Here is a 27660-nt window from a genome sequence, read left to right as displayed (position 1 = left end):
AACACGTCCAGTTTGTCTTCTAGAGTTGCATAGTTAGCATTTTTTGACTAGGGACCGAAGAAAAAGAGCGCTTTAGCCGGGAAAGCGTTATTACCAGGAAAAACTTGTCGGTCCTTTTTTTGCAAAATCGGACCACTTGTCGGGATGTTAGAGCTTCTGCCTTGGAAGAACAAATATTTTCGCTTCCAGCTCCTCATATTTCGCCGATTGTATTTTTTTTCCGGCTGGCTCCTTCATGGGCCGAAACAAATTCATTTTTTTTTAATATCGTACGTAAAGTTGACCCACTTATGTTCTTGGACGCAGCAAAATCTTTTTGATTCAATGTAGATCGATCGAACTCTTTCATTAATGTATTTTTTTTCTTTTATTGAAAATTATTTTCACGGCATTTTATACGTTGTTAACAGTACCGAGGAAGAAAAGGTAGAGGTAATTTGAATAGAGAAGAACCTGTCACGTGACCTTTGCTGCGCGTTGAAGTGGAAGGGACACCGAGTGCAGGGGCGTAGCTAATTGTTTTTCCCATCTGTCTGACGTTCGACATAGTTTGATTTATGTGATAATATGTATTTATTGATACTAAAAATTCTTGAATATACTTTATTAGTTAACATAGGTCACTTTAACAGACATTATTAAACATAACAATACCTATTTCAGAAGCTGTTAGCTGAAATTAATTGACGCTACACTTGTGCAAGTGCGCACCTGAGTCGCCACCTCCCCTTGCAGAAAGAAATGGACTAGTCCGCCCGAGTCCAACCAAATTTCGTCTCTTACGCATATCACGTGACAGGTTCTTCTCTATTCAAATTAGCTCTACATACAAGTGGAAAATTTGTGAAAACCTTTTGTAGGGGAGAAAAAAAAATCCTAGAAATTTATTTTCGCAGAATCCATTAGATCATGGTAGGTATAGTCCATTTTGTTTTATTATGGCCCGATGAGCTTAGTCCGAATCAAGAAGAAGTCGACGTGACCTGCGTCTGCTTTCGACATTTGACAGCACTGCATAGTGCTAGAGTAAGGCCGGCCTGAGATATGACATTTGGTGGAGGAAATCTGCGCAGACAAAATATTCCAGTTGCGTGGCAAAACCGGTCATTCGTTTGAACAATTTGTGATGGTGTGATATGATCAAAATATTAAAACTTGTTTCGCAGTCTAGGACTGGTTTTACAAATCTATGAGGGGCATGATGACCAATTCAATAGACCGGGACCAATGGCTTAACGTGACTTGCGAATCGCGAGGTAGAACATAGCCTTTTTTTTAAATTTCGCCCTGGGAATAGGCAGAATACGGGATTTTTGACATATTTGAGGGCGAAGTCTAGCATTGTTATTTTATAACTTTATAACTGAAGTAATTTATGCATACAGAGTTGTGGATAAAAGTACACGTAAAATAATCTTTTTTCATTCAATTTTGTAATCGTATAAGTGTTCGGTTGGGTGTTGGGTGAATTTGGTTAGCACAAAAAGCAAAGTCGTAAACAAAATTGCACTACATGAACATGTTAAACAAATCTCACAAATCTCCCATATTTACTGGCGAATGGACTCGTCCACACAAATTGGTTTTGCGCGCAGGTAACGTGACCGTCCCTTTACACTTTACGGCAAGTCTACACTATTTTAAAAAATAACGTAGCCAATCAACTACCAGGTCATCAAAAAGGACTGTTTGAGTTGGCAACACAATTATGAGCATTTTATTATTCGGCTATTTGCAATACTGCAACCGTCTTTTGAAAGATATTTGACGTGAAATCAACAGCCACAAATTTGTAGGTTATATACGTATAAAAATCAACCTCTTAAATCAATTCAATTCAAATGCATTTTATTCAATTTTTAATTTGGTACATTTTGTAGTTTGTCATAGTTGTGAACATGTGTTATTGGCTGCTGAGGGTTAGGGCCCTTTCAGCCTTGGGTCATTGTTTTGGTTTTTACAATTTTGTGACTTAAATATCTGGTTTGGGGGCTCTTGGGGATCGCTTGCCCGTTGAGGTTGAGTCTGTCGTGACGGAAGTTGCGGGGGCGACATCATCAGGATGCTGTTGGATTTGATGGGGTTGATCTTGACTCTCCAGGCATTTGTCCAGGGGCAGCTGGCTTCCAGTTTTCCCCGAAGAATTCTTTTGGCCATCGTCGGCCTTTTGTGGCTGGTTCTTAGCGTTGTGACGTCTGCAAACAGTCTAGGCTTGGTGTGCTGGTCACCTGCAACAGGAAAGACACTACAGTGTAGCTTGTAGAGTGTGGGTGAAAGCTCGGAGCCTTGGAGGACTCCGGCGAGGATTGTTTTTGAGCATGAGTGGGTGTTGTGAATGTTGATGGTACAGGTGCGGCGTACGTACGTCATTTTGACATTTTATGTATTAATAAATGGTGTCAAATAGGCGAGGACGCCTATGTTTATGTCAACTATCACATTAAAAAGCAGAATAACCAACAATAATATTACCAACCTATGAAAAAAAGTCACATTCATTTAAAATCACCCGGTATAAGCCGTTCACGATTGTTTTAAACACGCAGCAGGCCAAGATATTTTTTTCTTAGATTGGCGCCAGGTCCTGTCATATGACGTTTCCTTTTTAAATATTCGCATTGTTGTCAATTTCGTCATTAATTTAGTTAATAATAATTTATCCAGAACTGCCCTACAAATATGTATGTTTCATTTCAATTAAAATTTTACGATTATTGGTGCTAATGCGTCAATTGTTTAAAAAATTTAATAACCTCGGAGCAGTGTTCGGTTGAATTATAACCTAAAATACATTTCTTATGGCAAATCACAATACTGCCAACTAAAATGTCAGATTTTCATAGATAGTCCAAATTTGAAACAATCGTGAATGGTATAAATTCGGTATGACCGACTCTGTCGAGACAAATACTTTCTAAATATTATAACTCACCAAATATTGAAAATAGTCCAACTGGAGTTGAATAAAGAGCTTTTTGCACGACCTGTATTTGTATAAATGAGCAATTTTACTCCCTGATTGTCTGGAGTAAACCGGGTCTTTTTTCCCCTTGGGAAAAAACCATAACCAATTCAACCTTTTATGATACATATTTATTTCAAATTAATTTGTTTTTTTACGCGAGATGCAGTTTGTAGCCCGAAGGCGAAGCCCAAGGATCCTACAAAGCACCGACGGTAACAATCGCATGATTGTTCCGAGGTGCAGATAATATCGCGCGTTCAAATGAAATCCTGGGCTGAGAAGGCGTTGGAAAAATTAAACCGTTTAGAACCGTGTAAAGTTCGAATTTCCCGCGGTTTGACACGAATGACATTTGTTTATGTTTAATCGGGACATAATTGAACATGTTTGTTTTCAGCAAAGAGTACCCTTAGATATTTGCTTCGAGAATAGGAATCGTAAAGTTATTCTATTTTCAATGTAAAACATTGCAAAGAAAAAAAAAAAGAAAGATTTTTTTGGCCCTAAATTTTAGGTTAGCTGTCAACATGCTCCAAATAATCTACGCTTTAACACACACAACAATTGACGGTTTCCAACGCCTTCCCAGCCCAGGATTTCATTTGAACGCGCGATATTATTTGCACGATCCAAACATTTTATTTGAAAAAGCCCAAAGGTTAAAAATTATTTTTTCTATAATTGATTCAAAAAATAGTTATCCTTGCGTGAAGTGGGTCATTTTCTTACGTGTATTTTTTTTACATTGTTAATACTGTAGTAACTATAACATTAACATTGACACAGAACATAATACACAAAGTCAAAATGCGGAGGCGAGACGCCGGTAATTATGTTGATAAGCACTGCACTATTACTTGATAGTATTATCCGTAATAGTGTATGTACTCCGGCAAAATTGCCGTGCCGCCGGGTGGAGGTGGGATACGAGTGACTATTAAAATTTTCACTTGGAGTTGGCTTTGAACGAGTTTTTATTTTTTCTGTTACTTTAGACACACGCAACAACGAACGACAAATGTCAGTCAGTTCAATTGAAACATAACCTATAATGTTAACTATAATGTCAAACTTATCAGTGTCTAAGGTGCAACGGAAAACAAATAATGTTCCATAGCCAACCCTAAGTGAAAAGTTTAATAGTCACCCGTTAGAAACAATACATACCAGTGTGTGAAATGCGATTTCACGCACATTTCCGTTTTTCATTTCATGCATTGTTTTTTATTAGTTACCTAGCAACATGGTCACTGGTTGATATACGTCAGATTCAAAGGCTTTTACTGTCTCGACCTACGTCTCGGCTTAAAAGACCTTTTTCTACTTCCTTCTCTAAAGTGTCACATTTTGCACTGACAAAACGTCACTTTAAAAACGATTGTTCATTAGTCACAACTTGGTGTCCATTCGGGCGTTTTCGGGATATTAAACACGCTCGAAGTTTCTTTAAATACGGCTTGAATTTTTTGGACATATTTAGCTCTAGATTAAGTTCGTATTTTGACGTTTATCAGTTTCGCATCCGGCGTGAAAGAAAACGTCATTGCAGTGGAATAATTCGTTGTATTTTTCAAATATGGACCTGAAGCCACCAACAGTTTGTATCCCCTGAGAAATATATATATTTCTATTTGGTATGTTCATTTAGTTTGTATGTTTAAATTAACGTTTAATAAAAAAGTTGCTTGTTTCGTTTGTGTGTTCCATTTGTTAATTTGGTCGTAGAAAAAGTATAGTATTCAACTCGTTTATAAACTTCTTTAGACACTTGTTTATTAAACACTCGCTCCGCTACGCTTCGCTCGTGCCTAACATGAAACGCGTGTCTAAAGTGCCGTTTATAAATCTTGTTGCATAATATACTATTTCACGCACTTAATATAAAAATAACTATTATTTTTTAGTAACACGATATTGTTTCTTTTCGTCATAGATACACATTATGAAAAACAACTCATAACTCCCTTGGGATATTGCAAATTTTTTCGCCCTCCACATTATTTACAACAAACTCATGATTAACCAAACTATAGTAAGCGTATATTCACGCATCTCTTCTCTGCAAAATATTTTTAAGAAAGTACAGGTACTAAAAAATTAAATATTGTGTGATCCAAGGGAGATATTCATGTTTTCCCCTCGGTGGACTTATAAACCTCGGGCCAAGGGCCCTCATATCTCCCTTAATGCCTTTAATGCATAAATATCTATAGGTCAACATGACACTTAAATTTAGCTTGGCAGTTAGTGATAACTGATAATTTACAAATTTTCGGCTTTTTTCAATTAAAATCATTGGGTCGTGCAAAAAATACTATATGGACCGCGGGAGTGAATGATTTTTACCCTCAGCGCCTTGTCAAACCCTCGGGCCGCGCCCTCGAGCTACAAATTGCACCTCGTGTAAAAATCATCCACTTCACTCCCTCAGTGCATAATATACTACCGTGCTTTCAAATAAATTCGGAATTAGAGTAGGCTTTGATTTTATTATGAAGTTGGTAATATGGCATTTTTAAAGGCACATCAGTGACCTTGGACAGCACAATACACGTGTTTAAACGTCTATACCAACTGTTATAGACAAAATATATAAGTAAATCACAGCCTGCTCTAATTCCAAATTTATTTGAAGGCACGGTATTAATGAAGTTGGTCATGATACTATAGCGGACAAAATACATTGGTCGTCACTTTTTGACACTTCAAATGTAAATCAAGTATTAATGTCAATGTTCATAACAATTGCAAATGATTCTTGTCAAAAATATGGCACCTTCAGTTTCGGATAAATATACAGGGTCTCAACAAAGATTTTCGAGCCTAATATCTCGGTTATTTGCCAACGGATTTTTATGAAATTTAAAATACAGATATTTTAGACGGTGAAGGTTCAATTAGTAATACCTAGTAAAATTATCTCAAGTTAAAAAATGTAATTTTAACACGTGTTTCCTTTATTGAAAATTAAGCGCAATTATTATTAGATTGTTGAACATTAAAAAATAGGTGTCTACACAAAAAAATTAACTAAATCACTCGTCTGATTCAACGAAAAAATTTGATTTTTTTGTGAAAAATTTATCGCAGTTATCTTTTGAAACGATTGATGAAAAGTTGCCAAGCAACATTTTGTATACCCCTTAAAATCTGTTAAAAGTGGGCGCGCTTTATTAGAAAAGTCAAATTGTGTAAATTTATTGAAAATACTTTAAAAATAGACTACAATTGCAGAAATTTCAATATTGTTGAAAAAGGAAACAATTTTTGCCTATGGAGAGTGTCGTAAGAACTTCAATGACACAGTTTGTTTTTTCGTGGAACATTATTTGTCACAGCACGGAACACAGGTTAGATCTCGACATATCAATCACAAAGACATACTGATTCAAATCCATGGATGACTCGATTACAAATTAATTTGATCGCTCGGTATGTCTGTCCTTGTATCACAATAAACTCAATCTGAGGATAAACAAAACAGAGACACGTTTGAAAACTTTGAAGTGTCACTAACTGTCAATAATTGTATCTTGCTTTTCAAGTTCCAATTCACTAGTTGTCTCGTTAAACATTTATTCTCTTTGTTTTAAAAACAGTTTCAATTGGTTTTTCTCTGTTCTCGTTATATTTTTCGTTTGAATTCAATTACGTTTCTTTAGATAAATTACTATGGTCGGAAATAGGCTAATAGGTGTTGTGTTATGAGTTGTTCAAGTTCAACAAAACGTGGTTCTAAATTGTGTAATGTTCCGAATGGTCAGTTTTTTTTATGGTTTTAACATGATTAACGTTTGGGTTTTAGGAACCAAGAATATAATGCGAAGGCAACAGTCTACATCAAACAGATTTTGATTTTCGAAAAAATCGTATTGTTTTAGAACGGAATTTTCTTGTGGTTGATTGGCGACTGGGCTATTTTTGTATTATGAATAGTGAGACTATGTAATTACAGACTTCCGTTCCTTATAAAATGGTGTAACTACGCTCAAGAAGTGCTGATCAAGCTTGCAATTCTAACAGATAACTCTTCAAAAATAAAGATATTTAGACTGATATACAGGCTGTTTGAAAATTGCTAGTACAAAAAAAAACTGGTAATTGGTGATGGTGAGTTGAAGTCATCGGCAAAAAAAAATTCTAATAAAAATCCTCTAGTTTTCGAGATAAAAATGACTAAAAATTGGGTTAAAATTGTTAGTGCGGCACTGAGTTAAGGTATTTTAAAAAGATACTTCACGTTGTTTAGCAATAATGAAATAAAACATTTGATGTTCTTAAACTGTCAATCTGTGGTTGCCAAGATCTTGCAAAAAAATATAAATTTTTCATATTGTTGTATAGTCCTTCATTATCACGCTTGGTTACCAAGGTTTAAAAAATATTGCCCCGCCTGAGGCGTAGAATATGCAGGGATAGGGTTACTTTATCCATTTTGTTTTAAAAAATTAAAAATTGGTTTCTTGGATTTCTTAGGGCTTCCAGATGCCACAGTTTTTTTTTGTACTAGCAATTTTCAAACACCCTGTATAGTAGTTTTCTTTTTGGGTTCAGGCAATTAGCAATCGATCCTATATTTCCGTACCTGCATCTTTTAAAGATTTCTAATTAATTTAAAAAATGTGAGCATTCAAAGTATACACGGTGTCCTAGAACTCGCGTCCCAGAGAAAAAAGGAGAAATCTTCATAAGAGGACAAATGAATAATCCCAATGAAAAATTTTTCTATGTTGAACGGTATTCAAGAAAAGAACAGTTTAATTCGACCAATCAAATCATTTTAAGCCATCCTGGTCTATTTCCCGTAATTGTTGCTAGGTTGCATATTTTATTACGTTTTCAATAAACTGACCGGCTATGAAACTTTTGAGAACCGTCAGTGTCAAAATTTCATTCAAATCGCTTTAGTACCGCCGTCGTGGTCAACCGTACTCTTTCATCATGTATTCTGCAGCGGATTATTTGAAAATGTTGATAATTTACGGAGAATGTGGAAATGAAGTAAATCCACATGCTCTATTTTCAAGAGCATTTCAGCAACGATTTTATATAAATTTGTGGGTTGGTCTATTAGGGACTCGTGTGGTATGTCTTCAATACAAATTAGTTTACATGTCAGCTAACTTCCCTCTTTAGGTAGGATCTTTTGAATTTCCTGCACGGTAAGCCCGAGACATTCACCCAGAACTTTGAATGGAGAATTTTTGAATGCAGAACTTTCCAATTTGCTTGAAGACATTCCACATCTTTTTTGTGCTATCGGCTAGTTTCAACACGACGGCGCACTACCACACTTCAGTCGACAAGTTCGAAAAATTTTGGATCAACAGTATCCTCATCGATTGATAAGTTGTGGTGGTCCACGACACTGGTCTGTGCGGTCCTATTACCTTATTGCTACAGGAGAACAATTCAGGAGTTGCGTTCAGGAAGCTTTTGTCACAATCACTCCTGAAATGGTTACGAATTCTAAATTGAATCTTTTGCGACTGGCACGGTTATGCTTCCAAATGAATGGTGGCCACTTTGAGCACTTCCTCTGATTGTATTTATTTTTCGTTTTATAATCCCTTTTGGCTTGTGTTATACCTTTTCTTCCTGTTTTGTACGATAAGCTCACGTGCATTAGGATAAACAAGGTTGTTTTCAGAACCGCCATTTGTTATTTTATTTAAAAAAATAAAAATTAATTAATTTCCAAAACGGAGTAAAGCATCAATAAGCAAGCAGACGAAGCAGCACATTTTAAAGGTTTTCAACAAAATAAAAGAAATTACTCATGGAGATAATAGAAACGCAAGTACGAAAAGTACAAAATTGTAGATGCAGTGGCGGATGTTTTTTCGGTAAATTCTAATCTAAAATAAAACTCTCCCTAAGTGCTGTACAGGCTTCAGTCGCAGAAGAATTAAGGACAAGGACAAAGCTTATGGAAAACTTTAGCATCCATGACATATCCCAAATTATTGTTAATTTGGTTGAAAATTCCGATTCGGACTTAGAAAACAGCGACGATGACGAGGATGAGTAGCAAAATGCAAAATTATTTCATTGTTACGTTCAACTGCCTTTTCGTATTTGTTTAGTGCAACTTTGCTTTTTTTTTCAAAATAATTATACAAATTTAATTTCACAATACTTTGATTGGAGCCAATTTTGACAGAACAAATGACGTGACCTATAAAAAAATTAACTTTTTGCACGACCTGTATACAGGTCGAAGAACAATTAATGGCTTGCATAAGAGAATTGTGAGACATCTAAGATCCACCAATTCCAGAAAGGGAACTCTGAGGTGTTAATGTGAATAAAATCGGTTGCTAAGTTTGTAAATTGTCACAATTAAATAATGTCAAAATGACATGTCCGCTAAAGTGTCAACATCAACATGTTAGGTTAAGGCAGATGTCATTCAAGATGTCACACTCGCCGTCGATCACATAAATCTATTTTTATTTTTTTAAATAAATGGCGGTTCTGAAAACAACCTTGTTTATTCTAATGCACGTAAGCTTATCGCACAAAACAGGAAGAAAAGGTATAACACAAGCCAAAAGGGATTATGAAACGAAAAATAAATACAATCAGAGGAAGTGCTCAAAGTGGCCACCATTCATTTGCAAGCATAATCGTGCCAGTCGCAAAAGATTCAGGTTAGAATTCGTAACCATTTCAGAAGTAATTGTGGCAAAAGCTTTCTGAACGCAACTCCTGAATTGTTCTCCTGTAGCAATAAGGCAATAGGACCGCACAGGCCAATGTCGTGGACCACCACAACTTATCAAACGATGAGGATACTGTTGATCTAAAATTTCTCGAACTTGTCGCCTGAAGTGTGGTAGTGCGCTGTCGTGTTGAAACTAGCCGATAGCACAAAAAAGAAGTGGAATGTCTTCATTCTGCGTTCAAAAATTCTCCATTCAAAATTCTGGGTGAATGTCCTGCGCTTACCGTGCAGGAAATTCAAAAGATCCTACCTAAAGAGGGAAGTTAGCTGACATGTAAACTAATTTGTATTGAAGACATACTATGGCGGACAATAAATTTAGGCCGGCCTGTCATTGAGTTGACATCAAAATGTGAAGCTGGCATTATGTTCAACTAACCCCATTTTTGATTTTTGTCATTCTTGTCATCGTGACAGCGATAATCAAAATTAAAATTGGGAAAAGAAGTGTGCACCAGAGAGAAGTGCTACTACAAATCAGTTATGCTAGTGCGTCATGATCTGTAAGTTACGAAAAAGGCAAAGGAAACGCCAAACAGCTTGAAAACCTTCAGTTTGAGAAACTGACGCATCAGTCATAATGACAATAAATGGTCGCTTGCATTGACTTTTTTGAAATGTCAGAAATTTGCCGGCCTAAATTTATTGTCCGCCATAGTACCACACGATTCCCTAATAAACCAACCCACAAATTTATATAAAATCGTTGCTGAAATGCTCTTGAAAATAGAGCATGTGGATTTACTTCATTTCCACATTCTCCGTAAATTATCAACATTTCCACATAATCCGCTGCAGAATACATGATGAATGAGCATGGTTGACCACGACGGCGGTACAAAAGCGATTTGAATGAAATTTTGACACTGACGTTTCTCAAAAGTCGGTTTATTGAAAACGTAATAAAATATGCAACCTAGCAACAATTACGGGAAATAGACCTGGATGGTTTAAAATGCTTTGATTGGTCGAATTAAACTGTTCTTTTCTTGAATACCGTTCAAGATAGAAACATTTTTCATTGAGATTATTTATTTGTCCTTTTATGAAGATTTCTCCTTTTTTCTCTGGGGCGCGAGTTCTGGGACACCGTGTATAATGAGCAACTTTACTCCCTGATTGTATGGAGTAAACCTGGTCTTTTTTCCCCTTGGGCAAAAAACTATAGCCAACTCAAGCTTTTAGTCATCTTTTTTCCCCTTGGACAAAAAACCATAGCCAATTCAACCTTTTATGATAAATATTTATTTCGAATTAATTTGTTTTTTCACTCGAGATGCAGTTTGTAGCCCGAAGCCGAAAGGTTAAAAATTATTTTTAACTGTCAACACGACACTTAAATTTATCTTGACAGTTAGTGATAATTTACAAATTTTCGCCTTTTTTCTATTGAAATCGGTGAGTCGTGCAAAAAATAGTATATGAACCTCGGGAGTGAATGATTTTTACCCTCAGTGCTTTGTAGAACCCTCGGGCTACAAACTACACTTCGGGTAAAAATCATCCACTTCACTCCCTCGGTGCATAATATACCATTTTAAAAGTCCAAATTCGCGGTGAAAAGATGTGTTCACAAGACAAAAGTTACTAAATTTTGTAACTTTAGTTCGTCATTAAAAAAATGAATCTACTATAGTGTGTTGATTTAGTGACCTTAGTACCTAATATGATCACTACTCTAAAACTTTTGGATAGAGGTACTATTCCGGACATGGATTCTTGGCCACAACTGACATTTAACTGATAAATATGTGTGAACTGGCCTTTATTGAATATAACCAAGGCGGTCTCTATTTAACAGGCCAGGACACTGGCTGTGTTGCCAAATTTCTTAGTGGGCCATTCCATAGCATCCTGAGTTTCAAAAATATTGGCACTTCCATAGAAATTAATTGTGCAATTAATTTCAGTAATTGAAAAACTAAACATGCCACACAAATGTTGCGTATCCAAATTGCAAGTCAAATTATGCTTCAAGCAAGTCTTCCTACGTTAGCGTTTTCAAATTCCCATGAATGGGGATTTTGAAACTAAAAAACTGGCGCGTGAGGTCTTTGTTGCTCGTTCCATTTTCTCTTTAATGGTCTCTGTGTACGACTTTTTGTCCTGAGCTGTACAGTATACAGGTGGCATGCGTTGGAATTTGCACTGGAACTAATGCAATCACGGTGAACTAAACGGACTTCTACCTTCATTTTGGATAGGATACTTGTTCAGAATACAGGACTCTATGAAATTTTACTAACAATAGCTATCTTATAAAACAGGATACACATAATTACCTTGACTTGGACACCTGATATACTTTGACTGAAGTAAACTTGCAATACGAGAATTAGAAAAATATTTTGTGATGATTGAATGACAGCTGACAATGACAAAATAGTGAGTGACAGTGAGTGATCACGATCACGAAACCTCAAAACTAGTAACTTTTTTTAAAGGTTGGCGAAGCAACGTTGCCAGACCTTAGTGGGCCATTCCACAGACCACTTTCTGAAGTCAGTGTCACGGCCTGTTAAAATAGAGACCGCCTTGATATAACCCAACTTTTGACAGATAATGCCATTTCCTTGCTTTTTTGATATCACAAGAAAAACTTTAAAGTGATTTTTAATAATTGTCAGTTATTAATAACACTAATGATTGGTTTACATCATTTTTTTTAGAAATGTCAAACAAATGTTGGTCAAGATTCCGTGTCCGGAATAGTACGTAGGATTGAAGTACGACTATTTATTTTTCGTTTCTAGTAGGTATGATTTAAACATTTATTTTTTATGTTTAGTTAATCGTAAATATTGGCTTTTAATGTTAAAAGCTTAAACAATAATAATGCGGCCGCACTGAACGAGGCGCGTGGTCAATCTGTCAGGTGCGGTCCGCACTTAAGAATGTGTACCTTCTGCATAATAGTGCTAGTCTTCGGTTACCTAAGACTAGCACTATTATGCAGTATTACCACTTGGACACGTAATTGCGGTACGTTTTGGCGCTAACAGTAAACATGTTTTTGTAATACCTAGTTGTTAAAGGTGGCTTTCCGGATTGTTTGTCACCATGTAAACAACCTCATAACGGCCGGAGTCCGTTAAGGGTGTCCGTTATGAGCGGGAGCGGCCGTTATGAATGACTAAATAGAGACTTATTGCAAAGCACGGTAATTAACGTGTACCCTATTACGGTGGACGTTAATATGGGTAAGGTTGACAAAATAGCGTTGTTCTAAATGGCATTTATTGCAAAAATATATTAGAGTAATACGCTATTTGTACATTTGTTACTATGATCGTTGAACTGACGTAAATAGATAAACTGTATGACAGTAAAAATAATATTTGTGAATTTAAAGTTTCAAATGGAACAAGTTTTGGAAGCAATAATATTGGGTGTGGGTGAATCGTGGAATTGGACAACACCCCAATCTACGTTTTAATCTCAATGAAATTAGTAATGAAGAAGCTAAAGGAAATTTTAGATTTGAAAAACAAGATATTCCAATACTGGCCAGACTGTTGGAAATTCCAAATCTTATAAGAACCGAAAGTAGGAATGTCGTCGAAGGGACAACAGCTTTGGCAATTTTATTAAGACGCTTAGCGTATCCAAATCGTTGGCAAGACCTAACGACTCTATTACATTTGTCTTCGCAGTCCTTATCGCAAATTGCATCACATACGGCCAACATTATTTTAACAAATAAAGGTGCATTACTAGAAAATTTAAACAATCTGCAGTGGTTGAATCATAACAGATTAAGGCAGTATGCAGTTGCAATTCACGAAAAGGGAGCAGCAGTGCCTAATTGCTGGGGTTTCATAGATGGAACCGCTAGACAAATTTGTCGACCCTCAGTGTACCAAGATCAATACTACTCTGGACACAAGAGATGTCACTGTGTAAAATACCAATCTGTTTTATGTCCTGATGGACTCATTGTTAATCTTAAAGGTGCTTGGCCAGGTAGAAGACATGATGCTGGTATGTTCAGAGAGTCAAATTTATACCAAGAACTGGTAGAAGTAGCTCGTTTTCAACATGAAAGTTATGTATTATATGGAGACGCAGTTTATGGTATCAGAGAGTTGCTTCTTGGTCCATATACTGGAGGAAATTTGCCTCAGATTCAAAGAAACTTTAACAATTCTATGAAGGTTCTGAGAATAGCTGTCGAATGGGGGTTTCAAAAGGTGGCTAGTCAATTCGCGTTCGTAGACTTTAAAAAGAATCAGAAACTTTTATTGCAAGAAGTTGAAACAATGTATAAAATTGCTGTTTTGCTAACAAACTGTCATACATGTTTGTATGGCAGTGAAACTTCACAATATTTTGACATAGTACCTCCACCATTAGAGGTGTATTTGGGTTAAAAAAGTTGAAATAAAAATTATTTAATTTTATTCTAAATGTGAAAAGTATTTTTTAATTAAACTACTGTGAACTCTGATGATCACTTGAATTCGAATAGAATTTTCCAAAACAATTTAACTGATTTGAAAGCACTTGTATAACTTTGAGTTGACTTTCTAATACATCATTCAAAAGTTTCCTATCTTCTGTCTTTTGTTCAATGTCGAAATTTAAGCGCCTTTCCTCCAAATTTAATTTTCTTTCAGCCAACAGTAATTTTCGCTCTTCCAGTTCTAACTCTTTAGATCGCAACTTATGTTCCCGTTCACCTTTATCGTTCAAATATTCCAAAGCATTTTTCTTCAAATAATTGTTTCTGTTTTTTCTTTTCCTGTTTTAGTTGGAATTCTTGATGTTTCATTATTTGTTTCAAATGTTGATTCTTGGCATTTAGTGGTATGGGCATTAGAATTTATACATCTATTATCTTCTATTAAATTAATAGGATTTTGAGTAAAATTCACCCCAGCGTCTATTTCATGTAGTTCAGCGGTGAAATTATTTTCTGCATTAACATTCTCATTCTCATCACCGTTGTTAATGGTATGAGATTCTTCTAATTCAGTACAATAAAATTCAAATGCGTTACGATCCCTCATGTCTTTTCCTATTTTATTGCTAATTTCTTCAGATGATAACTCTTTACGTTTCTTTTTGTTTGATGATGGGCTTAAATTTTTATACAAATCCTCGATTTCTTGCAACAAATGGTCCTTTTCAGAATATACATCCTCTGTTCCGGATCTTAAATTATACGAATATAACGTACTCATTTTGATCTGATTTTTACCATGCTAAAGAAATTACTTTGGCAGGTGGTCGTACTTACCTTATCTTGTCGATTTTATCTTTTTGCCTCCAAATTGCTAACATTCGTTGCAAATGCTCCCTCAAAGATCTTATTGTAAAATTTTTTGTAGTAATTTTTTCAACTGCCATTTGTACATGTTTCCAATTCTCTAGGTTCTCCAGAGGATTGTTGGATACAATTTCTCTTAGTAAAATTATATCGTCGTCACTCGTGAATCTTAATCTTTTTCTAATGTTCATTTTAATATTTGATCGATAAATTAATGTCAATCAAAATTTAAATTTTTATTTGACGTGTTGTCAAATTGCATAAAGCTATAGAATTCTAACGTTAAGGTAGGAAAATAAGGTTGACTTTATAACAACCTAATTAAAGTCACACGTTAAACCTTAATAAAGTTCCGCTATTCGTTTTTCATTCTGCGCATGCGCAATTGTCAAAATAAGGTTCCCTTATTAAGGTTTCGTTGCCATTTGAACTTGCAATAACTCTCTAATAACTATAGCAACGTAGATCTAAACTTTATTTTTCAACTTTTTTACAATTGGTACAATAATTAATATTTAATGTTATGGGACACACCTTGAATTAATCGAAATCCGTATGCCACTAGCAGATGTAGACGAGATCGAAGATGATGCTTCAGAATTTTAACACTAACACAAGCGCGATTTTGCAGGGAATAACGATGACTTCACTTGCTCTGCGGCCATCCGGACATCGGGAATATCTTGATCGCGATTTTTTATTCATTTTAGTCGTTTATTTTCAACGGAAAGTTAAGTGTTGAACAAATCTGACAAACAGCAGCAAATGGAGACAAGATCGAAGATGATGCTTCACTAACACAAGCGCGATTTTGCAGACAATAACGATGACCTCACTTCCGGACATCGGGAATATCTTGATTGCGATTTTTTATTGATTTCATTCACTTATTTTCAACGGAAAGTTAAGCGTTGAACAAATCTGACAAACAACATTGAAACAATTTTTTTTCACAAACAACGGTTGACATGACGACGTCCTCTGCACACTTATTATTCATTCGGTTTTTTCAATGGCGTTGAAAAAAATGTATTTAAAAAGATAATTGTGAACGAATCGTAGAGATATTACAAAAACTATTATACAATACACGTCCGTTAGGGCCTTTACAGCCTCGCCAGTATTATTCGACTCGCTCTGCGAGCTCGTCTCACAAAATCTCTGGCTCGGCAGTAAAGGCTATCCTAACGGACTTCTACTGTAAAATACTATTATCTACGATCGCGTAAAAAGTAGGCACTTTTTGCACTAAAAATTGTTGTCAAAGTTGACGTTTAGAGAAACTGACGGAATCGTTCTCTAAAAGTTTTAGAGCACGATTTCTCGCTTTTATGGCACAGAACTGTCAGAATACAACAATCAAATTTGTTGGAAACATTGTTTAGGTTGCTAAACGACGTGGTTCTCAAACGACTTTGGTTATTCATGAAATATTGAACCAATGAATTATTTTATACAAATTTATGTTGAAACCGGTGTGATGATCTCAGGATCGTAGATAAAATGTTGTAAGACATACGTGTAAAAAGTTCCTTTGTTGCACTAACATCTTTTAAAATACTCCCTCGTACCTCGGTCATATTTTAAACCCGTTCGTGCAATAAAGGATAACTTTTTACACTTATATCTTAAATAACTATTGTTTGTGATATTCACGAAGTTTTTTTATGCCTATTTTGATAAAAAAAAAAATGAGTGTACGAGTATGTCCTGGAGAAATTTCCATTATGAACGCTCAGGGTCCATATGATCCAATTATGGAATTATTTTGACCCTACAGTATCAGGTTCTCCGTCTGCAATTGGAACATCAACCATCAGACCTGGATCTCCTACAAATTCTCTGGCTTTAACCCGAACATCGAACACCAGACCTGAACTTCTAACAGAACGTAAACTTATTAGACCTGGACTTTCAAATTCAAAACTTGTTCGCACTGGTCTCGGACTTGTATCGCCATATGACATAAGTTCAGTACAAATCTATGTTTCGTGAAGATTATTTTCCAAAATAAAAATAGCTTCTAGCCTGCTAACATGACTCCGTACTGACATCGACGAACCGCACCCATTTACCCTGAACTTCAACGGCCCCGTCCACCAATCGCGGTCAATCCCACTCGATGGCTTTGGCCTTGGCAAGCTTCGCCACAGACTCCTCCTTTTCCAGCCATGGGCTGCGGCGCCCAAGACCACTGATCAGTTGAGCTTACTTACGCAAACTATTGCATCACCAGATTAAACATTTTGAGAAAAATCGCAGTTATATTAAAACAACACTGTTTATAACAGACATAATGATGAACCATATATGTGCGACAAGCAATGATCTACGCTCAGCTGATCTAGGTGATGGTGGTGCTCGGATTTCCAAATATTCATCCTTGTCCAGCCATGGAAGCTTCCTCCCTGCCCTTACTTTCGATTCAATGCCGCACTGATTCGTACCTCTGACAATTTTGAATCCTTTTGATGCCCACTCATCGTCCCAACTGGTTTCTATTATCCAGTATTTTACGGGCTCCTCATAGTTGGTTTCGGCGGTTACGCTATGCTCTGAGTCCCATCCGATTATTTTAACAAGATCAGTCCCAATTTTTTCCCCTACAACGTGCTCGTAAATTCCTAAAACAATCAATTTTTTGCTAAATGTCATTTTGAAAGTGGTGTTACTGTTGATCTTACCATTGCTATAATATAGAAGGTCTTCGTACACCGTCATTTCTGCCACAACAGGACCATGTTTTATCATTTCAACCAGTATCTGTAATTCATCGTTTGGTAGTCTGTACGAGAGCGATCCGAAATGTTTATCTCGTTTGTACGAGTTTGTGCGAAATTTTGGATTAGTGCATCGTAACTCACAGTCGCTGCTTTTCTGGTTCACACGCGAAGATTTTGAGTACGGCATGCAGCCCTTCGTTAAAAAAAAAGTATTATCTAGTGTCGGCCAAAACAATATTAAGGTTAAGGGAAGTTTGTGAAGAATGATGAAGACACTACACAAAAAGAAATAGGAAGTAGAGCTAGAAAGTAGAATTTTCGCAGAAACGTGCCCCAGGTAGACAACTGGTCAACGTCAAATAGAAATTTGTTAGTCCCTGATGGTTTAATTATTTGACAAATGGCCGCTCTCTAACCTTGACGCTTTAGTTTAAATAAAGGACTGGAACTATAAGAATCAATGATACAAGAATATTTGAAGAACGTACAACATACCAAGACACGTTATTTGAAGAGTAGCTACAAGAAATAATTTAGCTGTGTCTTACTTCTGAAACAATGCCTTGTCCCATCCAAAACTGGAACACTTTCTGGACAACACCTTCACCGCAACCATTTTGTTGTGTAGCACATTCGGAACAACACGCGAGTAGGTCTTCTGCAGAGAGACGATTCGTCCTGGATCCGTTACTCTCAATGCACAATCTGTCGCTCAACATCGAAGCTGCTATTATCGCCTACAATGACCAAATTATAATTCCACTTCTGAATGAGATTTTTTTTTACCCAGCTAGCGTCGCCATTTGTCGAGGGAGTAAAACGATTTGGGAATGTCTGGTAGTGATTCAAGTTTGTGTTTCAACATGGGCAAGTCGTCTAGTTCTTCGGCGTGCTTTCTTTTCCGGAAACGCTCGTACAATTTCTCGGTGGACTTCCTTATCCTGGAGTCCCATTCGTAATACTTGTCATTGTGTTGTACGTGGTGCCAAAACTGATCAGGAGGGTTAAAAACTGCTACACCAGGTTGTACCGCAAGGACAGTGACAAGAAGAATAATCCATAAATTCTTCATTGGTTCAATAAGGATTCTGACAAATTAATATTGGTGGATTTTTAAATTTTTTAACTCGAAGTAGAAGTAGAAATGCGGTCGTGACATTCCATTGAAATATTTTTTTCTACAACCATTTCATTTCTTTGTTACTACCCAACTAAAATCGCCTTGACAGCGGTTGCGAAGGAGACAATACTATTATTATGGGTATTATAGATACCGGGCGATTTTAAATGATTGTGACTTTTTTTCTTAAGTTGGGAACATTTTTCATAAATTATTTTGGCAAACTTGATACCTTCATCAACACATTGGCGTACGTACGTCATTTTGACATTTTATGTATTAATAAATTGTGTCAAATGGGCGAGGACGCCTATGTTTATGTCAACTATCACATTAAGAAGCAGAATAACCAACAATAATATTACCAACTTATGAAAAAAGTCACAATCATTTAAAATCATCCGGTAGTTGATTCCCACAGAATTATTTTTGAATTTTAAACTTTTATTGGATTAAATTTAATTTCTATTTCATTATTGTGACTAACTTTATAATCCAATATTCAGTTGTAATACGACGAGTAGTCAATGTTACGCCGACTATATCATTCATTACTTTATAAACCAATAAGAATCTTTGATTTTCTTTAGTTACCATGTATTACAGCGCTTATTGTAGTAACCAGGGCGATTTCGAATATACGAACCTTTGTATATTCGAATATACCAACCTTTGTATTTTCGCTCGCCGCCTTAACTTACAAAAATTTTTGCCCTAGCCGTCACATTAACGTCACATTAAATCGCTCTGCTACTGAATGCGCCCAGTCGGTTTCGGGAACCTGTTTATTTATTTATTTATTTATTTATTTATTTATTTATTTATTTATTTATTTATTTTATTCATGATATAGTCTACCCGTATACAACTCGAGGATGGAAAATTCTCGATTACTCGACGTGTTGCCGGAAACACGTCTCGTATAATCGAGAATTTTCAATCCTCTCGTTGTATAATATATGATTATTTTTGTGGTGGTGTTACGAATGTCAACGGCGCTGGGATATGAATTTGACGAGTGCGTTAGCACGAGTCGAATTCGAAAGCGCCGTTGAAAAAAAAGACAAATAAAAAAAATCAAGAAATACACATCTGGTGGAGGCTTTAGTCGTTGAATGAGTTTCAAGAACGCTATCTTTAGTTTAACAAGCAGAAAAGTTCATCTCCAAAACGGAATCACTTTTTTTAAAAGACATTTAAACTTTAACCTCCTCCATTATTTTTTCATCTTCAGAATCATCTTCATCATTAGGTTCCGACTTAAAATTTTGACGTGTTTTTATTCACAAAGAATTTTTCCCTTATTAACAATTTTGTATTTAAACCTCATTGATTTTAATATTCTGTATAAAGTATTTCGGCCCCCTGTAAATTCTAATAAATTCTTCACTGTTTCCAGTAAAGTATCTAAAGTAAAAAATGCGTTTTTGCTGACCATGACTAGATTTTTTCGCGATATTCGGCGCACTATTCGTCAGTGTCAACTGTTTGCATAACATGAGTGAATTTGTCAATCCAAAAAACACACGAAATCAGTCGGACGCAGTGTTCGGACAGATTTAGGCGATTTAAGTAGTGGGGGACGATTTCATGAACGTGCGGCACCGTACTTGCAAGGCGTCAGGCCCAATGTACCTAATTTCACGATTTAATAATGGTTTGTCTGTTTTTTGAAGCAGTACAAGACTCGACGATTACCTGGCGTCTCATGGTTTGAATATTGTTTCCATTATTATTTGATAATTTAGTTTTTACTTTACAACCTTATCGAATTTTATTCAAATAAATTCGCTAAACACTTGGGACGCCACCGAACATTGCTTCCGTCTCACGCTGAATAAAAACGGAACAAAAACTCGGCAAAAACCATACAGTCGACCTGTTCAGCAATAAACACCATCGCAAGTCGGATTAACTAGCATTATTTCGTGCGCTAATTGTATTTATAATATGAAACCACATCAATTGTGAGCGATTAGTACTTGGGCTACTTGGTTAGCGTTTTTGCATGCAATTATATTAGGAACTGATTATCCGCTTCCTACCTAACGCCTATTTGAATCCGATCTCTGGTCGGACATTAAATTTTGAAGGCATCATGGGTGTTACGCAAGGGCGTAGCAATGATTTTTTGCTGGGGTGGGCCAGATTTTAAACCACAGACAAATGATAGATAGATATTGCAGATGTATCTTGTTTTTAATGTGTTTTACTTTTATTCTGGGGTGGGCCAGAAGGATTCTGGGGTGGGCCGGGCTCACCTGCCCCTCCCCTTTGCTACGCCCTTGGTGTTACGGCCTCGGTCGGCGTACTCCTCTCGGGCCGGAGGCCCTTGGGTTTCACTCTGCCGACCTCGCGCATTATCAACCTTATAACACCCTTGACTTGATACCTTAATAACTATAACACCACATCTAGGTTTACTGATCAAAGCAAGTGTTTCTTGATTTAATGTTCAATCAGCCTGTAAATTATAGAATTCTTGAAATCTTATTAAAGAGTCGCTTGTTTCTATTAATAAAGAGTCATTACTCTCTAGTCGTAGACCTGAGTCTGCTTCGGCATGCGAAGCACTAGTCCACTGTGTGGACGCTGACGCTAAATACCCAAACTGTTCCAAATAGTTAGTAATATTCATTTCCATGTCTGATAAAGATTAAACAGTGAGAAATAGAGTGGCAGACCGAAGTAATACATCTCATTTATTACAATAAGAATCATCAATTACCGTTTAAGTGGTCTTTTTCTAGGTATTTCTCTTTGGGAAAATAATTAAAATTACTGACAAATTCTTCTTCACGTAAATTTATTTCTTTTTTATTTATTTTATCAGCCTTATATGAATGCAATAACTGTCTATAAAATTTATAAATTAACTTATATTCTTCAATCCTTTCTGATATTTTTAATCTCTTATCTAAGATTTCGTTTACCCCCGCACCAAGAGATAAACAAACTAGTGGAGGTAGGGCTAACGAAGATTATCCCGATGCAGTAAATAATAATTTACTGATGGATAATCCGATTCCAGTTTTATAAAAATGTATGTAACTTTTTCTGTATACATACAAGCGTTTTTGTAGATATTTTTCCCTTTATAACATATACAGGGGTACTTCTGAATTTTTATTTTGCCGCAACCAACAATACCAATGGCAGTGACTACTAAATCAAATGTGGTATTTCTTTTAAATTAGAGATCAAAGTAAGTTGGATAGATTTGTGAAAAATGTCAGATTGGCAGATAACCTTTATTTAATCAAAATTAAGTTAACCATCGCCTTGTAAACATCCGCAATGGCGACAGAATTCTTTCCATATTCTTAATAAATGAGAAGCATGTCAATTTTTTCGTCGTTATTGTAAAATTTTTCGAATTGACAAAGATTTTTTGCTTTAACGTCAAAGGGACAGGACTAAGCCATCGTGGATTCAGTTATAATTATTTTCAAAATTTGAAATCAAGATATTGTTGCAATGTGTATAATGGGTTGCGGCAAAAAGAAATTGAGAAATACCCCTCTCGTGAATAACCCTGTAGATAATATATAATTTTTTAATTACATTCAAATATTGAAATAACACTTGTGGACTTGTCTCCATTTGATCTAAAACAAAAACCTACCTGAGGGGATGGTCCACTGCGCCGGCATCAGTTGGAGAGCAATTTGTGTATTGGGGGGTTCCTTTTCGAAAAAAATAGGGCGCCACGGATTTGGTTGTAAAAAAAGTTTTAAAAATTTAACTCTGGGTCCAAATCCGAAAACCTCAGAAGAAAAATTCCGGCAATTCAATGATACAAAGGGGTTGAAATGAACGTATATTGAAAAATTGAAAAAATGAACATAAAAATGGTATTTAATATGATAAATGAAATTGTGAAAATTAAATGTAAATATTCCTATAAAGCCGCTACCATTTGAAAATAAAAATAAATTGCGATTCAGTTTATGACCCGGGAGTTTGTCCTATATTAGAGCGCGTGGCCACGTGTCGTACAGGGCGTTAAAATTGTTAAAAATGTTTGAATAATTCGAGCGAACAATCACGCGTCAAGTTAATTATGACTTATTTTATAACAATTCAGCGGACTGGCGCATCAACTCGGTAGATTTGTTTTGCGCAGAGTAACGGAACAAATCGTCCGTTCCTGGTGACAAATTTCCGCTAAGAATTAAAAGCTCTGACCGTAGTTGCTGCGGTGCTAGTCGCTGCCGGAAGCTGGACTCCGGGACTCCGGGACTCCGGTGAGGGTGAGCATTGGCGGTGAGGACTACGCCTGCGCGGAGCGTTGTAGGTAGATCGCCTCAAGAATCCGGCGGTAACTCCTGTAGGATCACGAACTTGCCTCTTGGGAGTACGGGGTACGAAGACGGTATTTGACGGTAGAACGAAGATAAAGAGCGAGAGTGACGAGATAAACAAAAAAGGCCTGGGAAAGACAATAGAAAATTACCTAGGTGAAGAAAAAAAGGCGGAAGGTCGAAGATAAGAAGGTTGGAGGTCTCCCCTGAGTTTTTACTCTGGCCTTTCTCGGGAAATTGTTCAGCGAGATGTCTAGTCGTGGGTGTTCTCGACTGCAACTACGGGATTGTAGCTGCTTTTCCCTTTTGCGGCACTTAACGGTAATCTGACGGTAACGTTCACCACGTAAACAAACTTGGTGCACACGCAAAACGGGAAGAGAGCTAAAATCTCCTATCTCTCCCTTTTATAAACTCGGTGTTTTTGTTAACTCCACGTGAAATTGAGTGGGCCAATGGTGTACTGCCGTATGCTGCGGTCGCAGGAAAAGTATTGGGTGTTGGATTTTAATGAGAGAAGACAGTTGACAGACCAAAATAAACAAAGAAGTGAGGTTTAGTTAAACGAAATTGAAGGAAAATTGAGAAATCAGCAAACCTTTGCTCGCTGAGTCACATGGAGAAGACAATGGGCACTGAAATTGAACTAGTTTTGCCCACGGACTAGTTCGCGGCACGAAGGAACGAAGGCACTCAAATTGAGGCTCACAGTGCCCGAGTGTTGGCATCCAGGGTAAAGTTAAAAGGAACAAGGTGGCTAAACTACCCTGCTAGTAAAGCTGTTTCCGTAGGTGACGGTGAAATTTTAATTTGACTAGTGGAAGACTCCTACATCCCCTAAATCACAAAGAGTGGCGATATTCTTCAGCCCTTCACCACAGGGCGATGAAGATGAGGAACTTTAAGAGAAAAATGCGGAAATGAAAGAGGTTGACGATGTAATTATATCAAGTATCCATCAAATTTCCGGAGATGAGTATTTTAAACAATTATTACTGAGGCAGAGTAAATAAGAATAGTATTCTGGAATGTAGCGGGAATAAAAAATAAAGAGAATGAGTTTTGGAAGTATTTGGGAGAATCTGACGTAGTGGGATTGGTAGAAACGTGGGTGGAAGAAAAGGGGTGGGAAAGATTGGAAAAGAGAATGCCGAGAGAGTTTGAGTGGAAGTGTCAATATGCAGAGAGGGAAAGCAAGAAAGGGAGAGCGAAAGGTGGGATAATAATGGGTGTGAAAAAGGGACTGGAAGAAGAAAACGGATCTGGAGTAAAAGAAGAAAGAGGGTTTATGGAAAGAACGGTAAAAAGAAAACAGAGAAAATGGAGAATTGTAACAATATACAGCAGAAGTATGAAAGAAACGAAGAGAATAATAGAAGAGCGAGTAAAAGAGCAGGAAGAAGGAACTCTGGTGATTGGGGGGGATTTTAATGCAAGAATTGGGGGAAAAGGAAGGCGGATGGAAGAACAACAAGCAACAATAGAAAGAAGACCAACAAAAGATGGAATAGAAAACGCAGAAGGGAGAGAACTGGTTAGCTTAGTAGAAGAAAGAGGGTGGGACGTACTTAATGGAAACTGCATAGGAGACGAGAAAGGGGAGTACACGTATATTGGATCGAGAGGGGAGACAGTTATTGATTATGTAATGGTGAACGAAGAAGCATGGGATGAAATAGAAGAATTTAAGGTGGGAGAAAGAGTGGAGTCGGATCATATGCCATTGGAAGTGAGGACCAAAGGAAGAGAGAAAGAGAGAAGTATGAAGGATGTTAAAAGAAAAATTGTGAAGAATATTTGGACGGAAGAAGGAAAAGAAAAGTATAGAGCAAGACTTAGGGAGGCAAAATACGAAGAAGAAGAGATAAACGAAAAAGTGAGGGAGCTGAGCGAGAACGTAAAAAATGCAACAGAAAAAAAAAGAGATAGAGATAAGAGAGAAGATGGGGCTGTGGAAAAACGAGTGGTGGGATAAAGAATGCAGGGAAGGGAAGCAAGCAGCAAGAAAGAAACTAAGAAATTGGAAAAAAGAAAAAGCAACGAAGGAAGAGTACAAGAGGTACAAATTAGTATGCAAAGAGAAGAAGGAAAAGAAACGGATGGAAGAGGAAATGAAGATGAAAGGTATAAAGACGGAAGAAGAGGTGTGGAGATACATAAATAGGGAAAGAAAGAAAAAAGGAGAAATAGTGAGTGATAGAATTACTATGGAGGAATGGAGAAAGTACTTCAGTGAGTTGTTGGGGGGTGAGGAAAACAGACAAGAAAAGGAAAAGAGACAACACAGAGTGGGAGAAATAGAAGAGATAACAAGAGAAGAATTAGAGCAACAACTAAGAAAACTGAAAAGGAAAAAGGCACCGGGGAGGGACGGTATACATAACGAATCGTGGATATATGGAACTGAAAGGGAAGTTGATAGGTTGTTAGAGATAATGAATGGAGTGTGGAAGGGAGAGGGCTTCCCCCAGGAGTGGAAGGAGGGGATAATATGCCCCATATATAAGAAAGGAGAAAAGGATACAGCCAGCAATTACAGGGGGATCACGCTCCTTAATACGGCATATAAGGTATACGCGATGATTGTGGAACAAAGACTGATGAAGGAAATGAATGAGCGGGGTGCGTTACCAGACGGGCAGGCGGGATTTAGGAAAGGTAGAGGGACTATGGACAACGTATATATCTTGAATCATATAATAGGAAATGAGATAAAAAAGAGGGGTAGCAAGATATATGCATTTTTTGTAGACCTGAAGGCGGCTTTTGATAATGTGGAAAGAGACTTACTGTGGGAATACTTGAGAAAGAAAGGGATAAATGAGCATCTGGTAACAAAAATAGAAGAGATATATGAAGAGACGATAAGTAAAGTGAGAGTGGATGGAAGAGTGAGTGAATGTTTCAAGACGTATAAGGGAGTAAGACAAGGTTGCCCACTAAGCCCCAGCCTGTTTGCAGCGTTTATTGGAGATATAGAGGAGATGTTCAGGAAGGGGCAGGCAGGGGGGGTCGTGGTGGGCAAAGAAAAAGTGTGGTCTTTGGCATACGCGGATGATTTGGTGGTGCTAGCGAGAGAGGAGAAAGGTATGAAAGAAATGTTGGGAAACATGGAGAAATATATGAGGAGGAAAAAGTTGACGGTGAATGTAGAGAAATCCAAGATGATGGTGTTTAGAAAGGGGGGTGGTAGGAGAAAAATAAATGAGTGGAGATGGGAAAAGGATAAAATTGAAGAAGTGAAAGAATTTAAGTATTTAGGTTATGTGATGAATGAAAGAAACACAGCAGCAGCACATGTGAGAGAGTTAGTGAAAAAAGCGAATAAGATAATAGGAGCGGTATGGGGGATAGGAGAGAGAAAATTTGGACATGACTTTAGAAGGAGAATAATGATGTTTGATAGTCTGGAGAAAAGCGTGATGATGTATGGAGCGGAAATATGGAGATGGAGAGAGCAAGAAGGGTTGGAAGGGGTGCAAGGAAAATATTTGAAATAGGTGCTAGGAGTAGATAGAGAGACACCGGGCTATATAGTGATGGAGGAAACAAAAAGGGATGGAATAAGAATAGAAGCAGGAAAGAGAGCAATAAGATTTGAGAAGAGGTTGATAGAGAGAGGAGAGTGTAGAATTTTGCAAGAGTGTCTGAAAGAAAAAAGGAAAGAAATAGGAAAAGGGGTATGGAAAGAGAGGGAGGCATATTTCGAAAGAAATGGGTATGCAGGAGCGCAGATAGAAAGAATGCGAGAGGGAGGCAGAGCAATGACAGATGAATTGGTGCAGAGAGACAGAGATGTGCAAGTGCAGGAAAGAAGAACGAGAATTAGGGAATCTAGGTACAATGGGAAGTATGAAAAAATAATAACGGAAGAACTACCAAAGTACCTAGGAAGAGAGAGTAGAAAGGAGAGAGTGATAATAGCAAGATTTAGGTGTGGAAATGAGGAGAGAGAGAATAAATATTGGAATGAGGATAGGATTAGAGTGTGCAGGATGTGTGGAGAAAAAAAGGAGACGATAGAACATTTGTTCAATGAATGCGTAGAATTGAGAAAGAGAGATGAAAGTAGAGAAGAAATGTTGAATGAGGATGGAAGAGGGATCGAATGGATGAATAGTGTGTAGTGTTTTTGGGTTTTTCATGGAAACACACGCATTTCTAGGAGACTTTTACTAACTTTTACATTTTACAAAAATACATCATGGAGTGGATCGTGCCAGCGTTCACCGGTGAATCTCCTACTCCGCGATAGGACGCAGGTCACCTTTTTTCCTACAGATAACGGCAGGCACCGATACCACACCCCTACACTTAGCCTTAAACTTATCACTTAACAATCAAAAGAAATTTTACACTTAAACAATTAAAGAAATGTTATACACTTAAATAAATAAAGACATGTATACACTTAAATGATCGAAAGAAATGCACACATTTAAACAATCACAAGAAATGCGTACATTCAAATTTAACTAACCTATGTGCGACAAGTTTTTACTACTTGAAATTTAATCTAGACGGAGGTTTCCTAACTCTGACTGGTCTAGGC

The 27660-nt window shown here is 36.9% G+C and overlaps 2 long non-coding RNA genes across 2 annotated transcripts in view; one reads left to right on the top strand and one right to left on the bottom strand.

Moving 5' to 3' along the window:
- LOC138138849 (uncharacterized) overlaps positions 1-27660 on the top strand; it is a 206940-nt gene that overhangs the window by 45082 nt on the left and 134198 nt on the right. The window lies entirely within an intron of this gene.
- Positions 1832-18489, bottom strand: LOC138138851 (uncharacterized). The gene is made up of 5 exons (XR_011162122.1): positions 18471-18489; positions 18233-18421; positions 17646-17877; positions 17409-17585; positions 1832-2228 (listed from the first exon to the last, which is right to left on the bottom strand). It is a non-coding gene; the product is annotated as an uncharacterized lncRNA (long non-coding RNA).

The sequence above is a fragment of the Tenebrio molitor genome, chromosome 9 (assembly GCF_963966145.1).
Source record: "Tenebrio molitor chromosome 9, icTenMoli1.1, whole genome shotgun sequence".
Classification (NCBI taxonomy): domain Eukaryota; kingdom Metazoa; phylum Arthropoda; class Insecta; order Coleoptera; family Tenebrionidae; genus Tenebrio; species Tenebrio molitor.
The sequence above is the reverse complement of the archived record's forward strand: the minus strand, read 5'-3'. Positions and strand labels throughout refer to the sequence as shown.